Source organism: Buteo buteo, chromosome 13 (assembly GCF_964188355.1).
Source record: "Buteo buteo chromosome 13, bButBut1.hap1.1, whole genome shotgun sequence".
Lineage (NCBI taxonomy): Eukaryota > Metazoa > Chordata > Aves > Accipitriformes > Accipitridae > Buteo > Buteo buteo.
The window spans coordinates 39,939,656-39,952,656 of NC_134183.1; the positions used below are offsets into that span (position 1 = coordinate 39,939,656).

The 13,001-nt window shown below is 52.6% G+C and overlaps 3 non-coding genes across 3 annotated transcripts; all 3 read right to left on the bottom strand.

Annotated features, from left to right (window-relative positions):
• Nucleotides 1-5,897: 5,897 nt before the first annotated feature.
• On the bottom strand, nucleotides 5,898-5,969 carry TRNAG-UCC (transfer RNA glycine (anticodon UCC)). Its single transcript has one exon. It is a non-coding gene; the product is annotated as a tRNA-Gly (tRNA).
• A 3,422-nt stretch (nucleotides 5,970-9,391) lies between these two features.
• Nucleotides 9,392-9,463, bottom strand: TRNAM-CAU (transfer RNA methionine (anticodon CAU)). The gene has a single exon. It is a non-coding gene; the product is annotated as a tRNA-Met (tRNA).
• A 2,697-nt stretch (nucleotides 9,464-12,160) lies between these two features.
• Nucleotides 12,161-12,242, bottom strand: TRNAS-AGA (transfer RNA serine (anticodon AGA)). The gene has a single exon. It is a non-coding gene; the product is annotated as a tRNA-Ser (tRNA).
• Between the last annotated feature and the right edge of the window lie 759 nt (nucleotides 12,243-13,001).

Genomic DNA, 13,001 nt, shown 5'->3' on the forward strand with positions numbered 1-13,001 from the left:
TGGGTAGCAACATAAAGGGACCACTGGGGTTGGGCTTAGTGCATTTTTAATGGAGCGATCTTCAACAGCTCTAAAAGGAATTCTGGTATTCCCAGGGCTTATTGATGCAGATTTTTGTGGGACTGTGAAAATTATGATTCATGTTTTAATCCCTCCTGTTTCTATTCCTAAAGGTACCAGAATACCACAATTATGTGCTATATTATAGCACAGGTCATGTGTTCCGAACCCAGGTGAAGTACAACATGGAGATGGTGGATTCGGCTCCACAGGGAAACCACAGGTATATTTTGCCATGGACATACCAAAAGGTAAACCAGAAACGGTAGTGCAATTGGAAGGGCCTGACGGCGTTATCGTCAAGAAACCGATGACAATCGATACAGGAGCTGATGTTATGATTATTTCACAATATATTTGGCCTCCATCATGGCCATTGATCAATCCAAATTTTGGCATTGCAGGGACAGGGGGCACACAAGCCTCCTTAGTAAGTCAGCTACCGATTACATTTGTGTTCCCCGACAGTGAACACGTTACGACGCGTCCGTATGTCATGACTACCCCAACTGAATTGTTTGGCCTCATAGGCCGTGATTTATTGAGCCAAATGAAGGCAATGTTAGTGACCCATCCTTTTTAGGAGCGGTCAGTGAGGGGCATCCAATCCTAAAAATTAGCTGGAAAACAGATGAGCCTGTTTGGATTGATCAGTGGCCACTAAATTCTGAAAGGCTGCTAAAAATACAAGAGTTAGTTGAGGAGCAATTGAGAGCGGGACATGTTGCTCCTTCTACTAGTCCATGGAATACACCAATATTTACCATACCCAAGAAAAGTGGGAAATGGAGACTGTTACATGACCTTAGAGCTGTGAATGTGGTGATGCATGCTATGGGAGCCCTGCAGCCAGGTTTGCCGCCTCCAGTTATGCTTCTGGAAGAATGGGATTTGTTAATTATAGATCTAGAGGATTGTTTTTTCACCATTCCCTTGCACCCAGATGACGCTGAACGGTTCGCCTTTTCGGTACCATCGATTAACAAGGCAGAGCCCTATAAGAGATACCATTGGTCGTGTTACCGCAAGGAATGCGCAATTCCCCCACGATGTGTCAGGTGTATGTGGCCTGGGCATTAGAGCCTGTGAGAAAGCAGTTTCCGCAGTTAATTATTTACCATTATATGGATGACATTTTGATAGCGGGAAGGAACTTGCCACATGATGAAATTTTAAATCAATTACAGGACACCTTAAGCCATTGCGGATTAATAATTGCTCCTGAAAAGGTGCAAATGTCAGCACCTTGGAATTATTTGGGGTGGCACATAGATGCTAGCAATGTTAAACCTCAGAAGGTTCAAATAACATTCAGAAATTTTAACGGTGCATGATGTCCAGAAGCTTGTGGGAGCTATCCAGTGGGTGCAGAATCTTTGCGGTATCACTAATGACGATATGGCTGCTTTGGTAGAACTCCTGGGTACGAGCGCACGCGCAGACGAGAAATGGGAAATGACAGGAGAACAGAAAAGAGCCTTCGAATATATATCAAAGAAAATTGCATCTAGCTTTGCATCCAGATGCAATGAGGATTTACCGATAATATTGATGATCGTTAATACAGGGGACTCTCAGAGACAACACCCTTATGCGGTAATTTGTCAGTGGGACACAAAGCGCGCAGATCCCTTGAGAATTCTGGAATGGGTCTTCTTGGCCATGCAACCGGACGAATCTATTGTAACCCGATTGGAATTATTTGCACAACTGATCATTAGGGGAAGAACGAGGATTGTAGAGATTGCAGGACGGAACCAGAAATGTTACTAATACCTCTGGTAAAATGGCATTTGGAATGGGGAATTCGGCATTCTGTAGCGTTACAAGTGTCATTAGCGGGGTTGGAGGTACGATAAGTAATCAATATCCAAAGCATAAGTTGTGGTCACTATTGGAACAGCAAACCTTTGAGCAAAAACCATGGAGGTCGGAAACACCTGTACACGGGATAACAGTGTTTACTGATGCTGGGAAAAAGACAGGTACGGCCGCCTGTACGTGGAAAGATGCTAACGATCAGTGGTGTGAGCATGTTGAAAAGGGAGAGCCTGGGGATTCTTTACAGATGTTAGAACTGAAAGTGGTGATTTGAGCACTGCAGCATTGGGCTAAGGAGCCGCTGAATATTGTATCCAATTCTCTTTACGTAGTCTGGGTGGTACAAAGGATGGAAAGAACAATGGTAATGGAGGTCACAAACAAAAGATTGTGAATGTTGTTTTTGTCATTACTACGCTGCTTGCATTCTCGGAGTGTAGAGTATTTTATAACACATATAAGAAGTCATCAAAAACTACCAGGTTTGTCAGAGGGAAATGAAAGAGCTGACCAGTTGGTTGCAGCGGCATGGGAGCCTCCTCCAGGGAACTGTTTTCAACAAGCACGGCAATCATATGTGTTCTTGCACCAACCCGCTAGGATGTTAGCAAAACAATTTGACTTACCACTCACTGATGCCCAAGGCATCGTTAAAGCATGCCCCGATTGTCAAAAGGAGGGGCTGGGCCTGGGCTGTGGGGTTAACCCACGAGGTCTTTTGCCATTGCAGTTGTGGGAAATGGATGTCACCCATGTCATGTGGTTTGGTGCAAAGCGTTATGTGCATGTGAGTATTGATACCTATTCTACTGCCATGTGGGCCATGGCACAAACTGGAGAGAAGTCCTTACAAGTTGAACAACATCTTCATGCTTCTTTTGCAGTGCTGGGTGTACCTAAAGAAATTAAGAGGGACAACAGGCCGGCTTATGGTTCTACATGATTTGCTCGATTTTGTAATTTGTGGGGAATTCACCATGGTACGGGTATTCCACATCTTCCCACAGGACAGGCTATTGTCAAACGGGCCAACCAGACCCTAAAGAGCATGCTGCAAAGACAAAAGGGGGGAACCTAGGGCTTACTTCCAGAGGAGCGATTGGCCAAAGCCTTATTTGTGCTAAATTATCTTAGATTGACAGGTGATCACAAAGACTCACCAATGGTAGTGCATCATGCTCTTTTACAGGCAGAAAGGACGCAACAAAGTACAGGAATCATGGTAATGTATAAGGACCCAGAGTCCGGGCAATGGTGCAGACCCGCAGAAGTAAAACTTACTGGGAGAGGGTATATGTGTTTGCTTACAGATCGAGGCATTCGTTGGATCCCAGCCAAGTGGGTCAAGCCATGCTTCGCACTGATGCTGGGTCCGGAATCATCCCAACGGCAACTGGCATGGTACCGGCGGGTGCTGGAGCCACTGATCCGACAGATTCTGGCTAACAGAGTATTACACTTTAGAGGACTAGCAGACATTGAGTCCTTAAGAGAGGTTTTTGGTTAATGCATTATAAGGAAGTATATGATTTATCGCTTGTAGAAGACTTAGGACAGCGTGCTTTATTGTATATAGAACTTGCATTAGGTAAGAAGCGTGTTAAGCATAATTGGATTAAACATTGTGTGATTACGGGAAGTCAGTGTGGGGTAAACGTAAAAGTTAGCTAAAGCCAAAATTAGGGGTAAGGTCATGGTTTTAGTTAAGAATCTAGAAACAGGGCAATGGGAAGGTCCATTTCCATTAATAACCTGGGAACGAGGTTATGATTGTGTTTCCACAGATACAGGCCCACAACAGACTCCCGCTCGATTTGTACGACCATCATCATCTGGAACATCCTAGATGGTGCGGCAATCTGAATACCACCTCAGCCAAAAACTAACGTAGAGGTCACCTTGGCTAACATAACAGGTCAAGATTCTCTGTGCATCACAACCACATCACAAAGCCCATGAACCAATAGACAGGATGGCTATGACTCGTGCAGCGCGCCTGGCCAGCGAGCGCATGCGTCATAGGTTGCAAATGAGGTGGGTTTTGGCACCCGCTGGCCACGTGTGCTGAAACCCGTTCCTCTGCAAATGTATAAATACCGGGATTTTCCGAAGAGCATCAGGCTGGTGTACGGCAAGGCCACCATTGCCTCTGTGGGGACGGCCACGGAAAGCTGGGACCTACCAATTGCTGGGCTGAGTTTGCAGAGCAAGACGGCATGAGAATGTACAGATAGTCCATCTTCCTCACAGTCCTCATGGTTTGGGTCATTAGGGATAACGGGTTGGCATAAAGAGTTATGTTGCATGGGCATTGTTGTAGTTATTGTGGTTTTAGCTATTGTAATAATTTGACCCTGTTTAGCTTGTTGAGAAAAATGGCAGCCCAAGTTATTAATCAAGCCTGGATTGCTCAAAAACAAAAAGGGGGAATTGTTGAGGGTTTCTTGGCTGAGCGAGGACATGTGAGCAATCCAGCCTTTAGCTGGGAACGAAGCATAACCATACAAAGTGCTGAAGCGGACAAGAACACTGTGTCCTTGTACGCTGGGAAAAGGAAGATAAGAAGAGCCTCACAAACAACTCCTGGATGCCAAAGAATGAGGTAAGCAACCGCAAGATGCGTCGTGAAGAGGCTTGAGCAGCCAATAAAGCATAAGATAGTGGTGCATGAAACGGGATATTGTACCAATCAGAGCATTGTATAAGGCGCGTCCATAAGCGCATAGGGTATATAACTGTTAGGAAAGTTGTCGTAAATGGGCTTCACTTGATCACATTGGTCTGTGTGTGATGTCCCCTGTGGATCCTCCGCTGCACATGGGTATGCCCGTTTCTCCTTCTACAGGAGCTGGGACTGCAGCAAGACCTCGTCAGCAGGCTGAGCAGAGCCCCCAGAGGGGCAAGAAGTCTCCACTGAAGAGAGAGGCCAAGAGAGAGAAGCCATGAAAGGGGGCAGCCAGAGAGAAGAGCCTGTCAGGAGTGGGACTCAAAGCCATGCCTCCCAGGGAGGCTGCAACCTGAACGCAACGCCTTAGACCACTTGGCCATCCTGACCCGCTGCTGCTGCTGCTGCTGGTCCACGCCCTGCAGCTGCCAGAGCCAGCCCACCACAGCCAGCCTCCTCCTGGCACTGCTGCAGGGGGAGCTGTATCCCGGGAGCACCCTTGCCTTGCTCCCACCAAGGGCGGCTGACAGGCGACTGCAGCTCCTACACGCGCTTCATACCACATAGAACCGGAGCACCCAGCACAGGGGCAGCACACTTCTGACACATCTCCCAAAGCCCAAGGCACTCCTTCAGGGGAGCAACCAAAGGAACCGCCGGTGAATTACGGCTCTACGCACGCCAATGTCCTGTCAAGGTTTCCAGGCACACGTCTACCTTTCCCGTGACTTCCTCCATTCCCTCCAGAGCCTCAGGGGATGGCAAGACAAGCACTCGGACTGCAGCGCTGCCTGATGGAGAGTTCCTGGGGGAACAAGGGTGCTTCCTTCTTCCCTGCTCGGGGCTGGGAATGCTGGGCAAGGAGGGCTGTGCTTCACCAAAACCTGGGGGAACGCTGTGTCGGTCTCAAGGACTCAGCGTGTAGGAAAGGGTCTGGAGAGTCAAGGCAAAAGGACAGGAGATGCATCAAGTGCCGAGCAATGAGTGGGCCCCCATTCCTGCGGGGAAGAGGCTGACTTACTGCCCGTGACGTAGAGGAAGGAGGGCATGGTTCTCTAGGACTTGTTGCTTCATGGAAGGAGGTAGACTGTAAGGCATCTCAGGGGGTCACTAGTCCAAATGCCTGCCTAAAGCAGGGCTAGCCCCAAAGCTAGAGCAGGTGGCACAGTGCCTGAGCCCCACTGAAACTTGAGTGTGACACCCAGGCATGGAGAATGCCAAGGTTCTCCGGGCACCTGCTGCAGTGCTTCAACACTGCCTGAGAATCTCAGAATGGTGCAAAGCAGCCGCTGCAGCCTGCTGTTGCTAAATGGGGAAGGCACTGTGGAGCCAGGCAGAAGAAAAGTTGGTCTGCGTTGGCCAGGAATCGAACCCGGGTCAACTGCTTGGAAGGCAGCTATGCTCACCACTATACCACCAACGCTCCTGCACACACTACTGCCTCCTGCTCCTCCAGCCCAGAGCCTGGCCTCCCTCCTGCTCCTCCACGTCCCATTCCTGACTGCCTCCTGCTCTGCCAGGTCACCAACTGCCCTCTTGCCTGCTCCTCCGCTTCACAGACTATCCCACCTCCTCCTTCCAGCCCCCTGCACACATACACACGACCTCAACCGGCTGGCACGTGGGTGTGCTTCTCTGCCTGTGAGCTGTTGGCTACGGAAACTCCAGCTGCTGGCTGCTGGTAATGGTCACGCTCCCCATCTGCGTTCATATGTGGGCCAGCTGCGCACGTACTATGCAGGTGCCTGTGCGTTTGCGTGCACGTACCTGTGGTGCTTTAAGCACAGACAAACGCCCACCCAGCTGCTCATTACTTTCCCCACCCGCAGGGCAATGCAGAGCACTGAAAACACAATGAGAAATCTCATGGCTCAAGATAAACACACGGATATGGCTTAGCAAAAACTCTTGTGGGAAAATCAGGCTTGACTTGGGCAAAATCAATTCTTGGACACTTAAACCAGATGCAAGTAGTGAGAAACACAAAGACAAACAGAAAACACCGCCTTTCCTCTCCCCTGTGCCGGGACAACTTCAGTGCTTCACACCAGACTCCTTTACCTGTCCAAGCAGGATGTGTCTCTGCTCTTACACACTCTGTTTTTTTCCTCCCACCTCTCTCCGCCCGGCGTTTTCTGCCCTTTCGGGAATTTGTTTTCACAGAGGGGCCACCAATGTTGACGACGGCTCAGCTGTCTTGTGCGGTGGGTCCACTGCGGAGCTGGAACTGGCTGTGTCTGACACAGGGCAGCCCGTTATCTCTTCCCACAGAGGCCATTCTGCAGCACCCCCTGACCCCTCCACTACCAAAACCTTGCCATGGCTAGCCAATACAGTGCCCATGGGGCATACCAGAGGGCATAACGCTGAGGTAGCGCGGTCGGAGGCTGCCCCGGTCAGAGTCTGCCCCAGTCGGAGTCACAGTCAGGCTGTCCTGGGCTAACGTGTGGTTGCATGATGTACCCTTTGGTTGAATTAAAAAGGCACAGCAACCAGCCTGGGTTTCTTCCTAGGCACTGGATATGTCCGTAGCTTGTAGACGTGTGTAATAGCAGCTCAGCAATCAGTGAGCAATTTGTGTTGCAGGACTCTGCGCATTACCTGTTCCTGGGCTAAAACCCGCCTTGTGCTGCCACTGGTTTTGGTGATGGATGATTGCTTTTGTGAATGCCCATGCTGGCACTGATGAACGATGAAGTACACGTGACCAGGACGTACCTTCCCCGACATACATGGGGGGCACCGTTTTCTTTCAGCTGCCATTTTCTTATTAAGCACCATAACCACCATGTTTTCCTACTGCTCTGTGATTGGCTGACAGCCATTTCTGGACCCCGTTGTACCCACCTGCTCTCAGGCAGACCTGTGATTGGCTGCCAGGACCAGCCAACCCTACCTGTGTACCCAGAAGCATGTCAGGCAAGGAAGCCCCCACTTGCTAAACAAAGGGAAGAGGCATCTTCTGACAGCGTCATTCCCTGTGGCCTCTCCTACCGCTTTGTGATTGCCGGACGGCCATTTTTGACACTGTCATGCCCACATGTTCTCAGATCTCCCTCTCAGGGACTGTCTGCTTCCTTTGGACCAAGAAGTGTGTGGATATAAAAAGATATACCATGCAGTGGTATCCACTCTGGAATGAAGACGAGCACTTAGCACAAGCGATATTCCTGTGGATGGCCCATTGCCTGCAGAGCCAGAGGCGACCTCACAGTCGACATGCAAGCGATCTTCTGGCTTCTGGCCAGTCAGGTACTCAGGTAGCAGGGAGCTCACCTGCAGATCCCCGTGCTATCTTTCTGCTGCCAGCTCGTGAAGCACTTCCAGGAAGAAAGACCCATAGAAGAGGCCACTCTCCATTATCTTTGAAAGGTCGCGACAACTGGGAGAGGTTCCTGAGTCCTGGAAGAAAGTCATTGTCACTCCTATCTTCCCAAAAGGCACAAAGGAGAATGGGGGCAATAGCAGGCTGGTCCGCCTCACCTCGATCCCTGGGAAGGGGAAGGAGCAACTCATCCTGGAAACCCTTTGCACACCCATGAAGAACAAGAATGCGATTGGTCTTGTTTTCATTTCATTCTACTCCTAGCTCATTTCTGTCAGCCTGTGCTTTTCTGGTTTTGGGGGGGCTTGGGGGGGTGTTTGTGTGTGTGTGTGTGTGTGTGTGCGCGCGAGAGGGGTATTTGCTAGGAGATCTCAAGCTGCACTAGCCAGTGAGGAGAGTGGATTGGCATCAGGGACTGCCCAGGGTTGGAGCAGGACACTGGACAAACCAGGCCTGGGCTCCAGGCATGGATTCTGCACAGACCTGTGGTACAGTCTAGGGTTCAGAGCACCTGCTGACGTGCACATGGGAGTGAGGGGGTGGGTGTCCAGCACTGAATTCCAGTCCTGAGCAGCCAGAAGAGAGGGAAAGACTCGGGCTATGTGTGAGTTTTGTCTTGTAGTGAGCAAGAGAAGACAAAGAAAACACCGCCATGCCTCCCAATTTTTCCAGGCTCAGCTGCACTCCTTCACTGCAGACTACTCCAGCATGGGTTCTCCCCATGCTGCGCTTCTGAACAGGAAAATCTCTTTCAGCGTGGGCTCTTCCACAGGCTTCAGGTCCGTCAGGGAAGTCTTCACTGGTGTGCCTTCTCCGCAGGTTGCAGTTCCTTCAAGAGTATCCACCTGCTCCAGCCAGCATGGGTGCCCTGGGTGCCACAAGCTTTGCAGATGGCTCAGTGTGGTGGAGGCCCCTGGAACCAGCTGTGTGTGTGGTGCAGGGCAGCCCCTTAGCTCTTCCCCACAGAGGCCACCCTGCAGCAGCCCCTCTCCCCACCACTGCCAACACCTAGCCACATATGGCCAATACAGTGCCCACGGGGAATACCTACTCAGCCCTGCTCCTGGCTGGAGCTGCTAGTGAGCACGGCAGCAAACAGACTAGGATGGAGAACCCCCCCAGATGGTCAAGCTGATTGCATTGGTGTTTGCCAAAGTAGCAGCAGCCTTGTCCTCCTCCTCCCCACCTGCAGATTCCTGGAGGTCCCTGCTTGCGGCTGGGAAGTTGGGATTGAGCTGCCGGATGGGAAGGGAGAAACGCCTGTGTCCCCAGGCCCCCCACTTCCTTGTGGGGGGAGCTCTGCCTGCTGCTCCACAGCCACCCGTCTGCCTTGGCGAGGGGCACTATGGGAGTGCTGGCTCCTAAGAAGGCAAAGGAGAAAGAAGGTGGCAGTGGCAGAGAGGAGGGGCTGAGGGAACAGGAGGGCCGTGGCCATGGGTGCCCAGAGAGCTAGAGCAGTGCAGGTTAAAAGTTGCTGGGAGAGGCAGCAGCTGTCAGGAGGAGGGAAAAAAAGGGCCAGTTAGCAGAGGATGGTTTCGATCCATCGACCTCTGGGTTATGGGCCCAGCACGCTTCCGCTGCGCCACTCTGCTCCCCCCAGCACCTCTGCCGGCACCTCCCACGGCCCTGCCTGATGCTCCCTGGCACTGCCAGCCCTCATGCCTCCTTCCCTTCCTCTGTCCTGTGCCCTCACGCGGGCCAGGAAATGGGCTCTCTGGAAAGTTCACCTCCTTTGGGCCTGGGGTGGCAGCTCAAGGGCCTTGCCTTGCCCTTCTCCCCACATCTCCTGCCCATAACCCTGCATGGGGACTTTCTTCTTGGCCACCCAAGCTGGCTCTGCAGGCACTGGAGGAAACCCCGGAGCGAGGGGGCAGCCTTGTTGCTTTGCAGGGCAGAGGGGAGCTGCTCTCCAGCGAGCTCAGGACGGCTGCCACCCTGCCCAGGAATCCAGCTCCCAGGGGGCTGTGGGACTGTGCCCAGCGTCAACGTCCGTTCTTTTTCCGGCCGAGGAGGGAGACAAGGACGCTTAGCATTACCAAGCGTAGAATTACCAAGGGAATTAATCCTCCTATTTAGGCTGGGCAGGTAGTGGTGGCCCAACCTAATGCATGGAGGACCCCGAGATAGAGGAAAGCAGGGTTGGCATACGTTTACAATACAGTTGTGTCGACCAATCAAATTACTCATGTTAAGGGGTGGGCTAATCAGTTACTATTGCTCCCAAGATCAGTATGTGCTTCTCCCGGGCAGGTGGTGTGGACAGATGCTCAGTGGGGTGTTAATCTTCATTGTTCTAAACCAATGTCCCTTGCAGGTGGAGGGGCTTTATACTCGATTTAGGTTGATTGCTGTTCTGGCCGTGGCTGTATACCCGGGTTTTTTTGAAAGACAAATCTCCCAATCTCCCATTGGTTTATCATCTGCATGGGGTGTTCTCAGCCAGTGAGAGCCAGTCTAGGTTGGGTCGTCAGGTGACGTTGATGCTGAGGTAAAAGCCCTTAGTCCTAGGCAGTGTTTGTTCTTCTAAGCAAGTTGTCTAGCAGTTGGCACCTTGCCTTTCACACCAGCGGTGAGGGCCTTGCCCTGCCAGTGCTGTGCTGTGCTCCCCCACAGCTCCTGGCTTGTCCTCCCTCCTGGCACAGGCCTGCCCTGGCTGCTCCCTGACAGCCGAGGGCTGCCCCCGCCACCGTGCAGGGTGCCGAAGAGCCAGAGAAACCCCTCCTCTCCGTGCCTGGTGCCATTCCTGTCCTGCCCAGCACTGCTGGGAGTGGAGGTGGTTCCCAGTCACCACAGGACAGGGCTGACCCACCCGCACTGGGTGGTGGCCAGGCTTAAATGCTGCCAGGTGTCCCAGGGAAGGCTCTGGGCAGGCTGAGCTGGTAAAGCCTCTTGGTGAGGGTGAGGGATGAGGTGGCAGTGCTGAGGCCTGCATTTTTGGGCTTGTGTTTGCTGGTGCCCCGTCCCATCCACAGGCCAGAGCATGCAGCGGAGACAAAAGCAGGATGGAGAGCGCTGGGATGTGGGTGCTGATGTGAGCATGGGGATCATGGCCCCAGCCTATCTGCTATTGCTCGGGGGAAAGTATTTCGCTGCAGATCAAGAGGTCCCTGGCTCTGCTCCAGGTGCCCTCTCCATTGCCCCTTTCCTTCTCCGTTCATACTGACTCTCTCTCTGAGCTTCTTTTTCCCTTGCAATGCTTCCCCCACCCTCAGTGGCATGGCTGCAGGGAAAGGACCATGCACCAGCAATGGGCTTGTCTCTCCTTCTCTTTGGCTGGTCGCTCACTGCACGTGTCCCTCAGGGTTTCCCTTTTCCTTAAGATGCTGAACCACCCAGGCAGGCTACCAACAGGTCCTCCTCCGCTGCTGCTCTGTTGGGAGCAGCTGGGTATGCGACTGAAAGAAGCCCTCTGGGAAGCCTCTGGCTCTTTTCTATCCTGCCCATCAGGGTCGGTGATGGCAGGGCATGGTCTCCTGAAGGCACAGGCACCACCATGGCCTCTTCTGCACTTCCATGTCTTTCCCATAAGAGGAGGAGACAGGAGAGCCCCACCCCTCATCACCTCATCCTTAAGCCAAATTTGGGAAAGGCCCCTGAGAAAGGTTGGCCATGTGTGCAAGGACTGGGGACGGGTCAGGCAGAATATCCCCAGGACCCCAGGCAAGGTCTTAGGTCTATGATGTGTCTTCAATTCATTGTTAGCAATGAGGTCAAAAGAAGGACCTCTTCTGTAGCTCATAGTTGGTGCTGGCCCCTTCTCTTCCCCCCACCCCCACCCCTTGCCTGCTGCTCCACACCAGTCTGCCTTTGTGAGACCTAAAGTGAGGGGCACTTTGTGAGTGCTGGCAAGACCTCAGATCCAGGAGGTGCCTCCCCTTCATCTTTAGCAATGAGGGCCATGCTGTGCAGGCTGTCTTTGGAGGTGAGCTGCTGTAGGTTCAGGCCTAGGGAGGACAGACAGCTGGTAGGGTTGTTCTGCATGAGGTCTGAGGTGAGATCAGGCTCTTAAGTTCTGCTCAAGAGCCAACAACGTTGGCCCTCTTGTCATGGCTGGTACTCGGCACTGGTCCATTCTCTTCCCCAACATGCCTACCTTGTCAAGGGGAGCAGGATTTCCCTTTCATCCAGGAATTTGGGGGGGGGTGGGGGGGTGGGGGAGGGAGCGAGGACAAGTGCCTTAGGCAAGGGGCTTTCACTGTCTCCCTGGGCACCAGGCACAGTGTGCAGCTGAGTCCCACTGCTGGCTGCAGCGTGGTCAATTGCAGGGAGCCCAAAAGGGGACTGCGCCCCGTAGTTGGCAGGATTCGAACCTGCGCGGGGAAACCCCAATGGATTTCTAGTCCATCGCCTTCACCACTCGGCCACAACTACCTGCTCCAGCCCTCTCTGCCCTGCTGATCACGTGCCCTGTGCAATGACACCCGGCTCCCTGGGAGTTTCAGGGCTAGGCTCCACTCGAAGATTTGCAGTTGGGACCTGCACTGAGCATGACGGGCACCTGCTGCCAGCCTTGCAGAGGCCTTGAGAGGCGTAACCCCAGGGGCTACAGCTGAAGCTCCCAGTGCCTTGTCCTCAGCCGGGCACCTGGGATATCCTGCCACGGGAGGGGGGATGGTTTCACCCTCCAGCTGGTGTCTCTGCTGCTTCCAGGGAAGAAGAGAAGGCAGCTGTGTGGAGACAACCAGTGTGAGGTGAGATATTAGACCCCACTTTGCTTCTCAGATTTATCTGAGGGGGCCTCCAAGCCTGCTGTGAGCACTACGGTGGGGACACTGCTGCAGGGCAGGTGGTGATCTGCCGGCAGCACTTCCAGCCTCTTGGGGACGTAGGGCGGCGTCAGCCCTTCAACAAAGACCATAACCGCCGTGCAGGTTGTTGGCGTCTAGGGGCAATGGTTTGCGAGAGTGGGAGAGATCCATGGAAATGGCGAGGTAGAGACTGGCTGAGCTAAAGCGTGGACGGGCAAAGGGAGAATAAACGGGGGGTGTGGGTGACTTAGAGGGAGACTGGGGAGAGCTTGATTTGGTGGAATAGGTATGTGCAGAGCTTTTTTCCACCACTGCAAGCATTGTCCAGTTCCTGAGCAAGGACCAAAATATCAAACGATCCACAAAAGCGGTAATTTACACC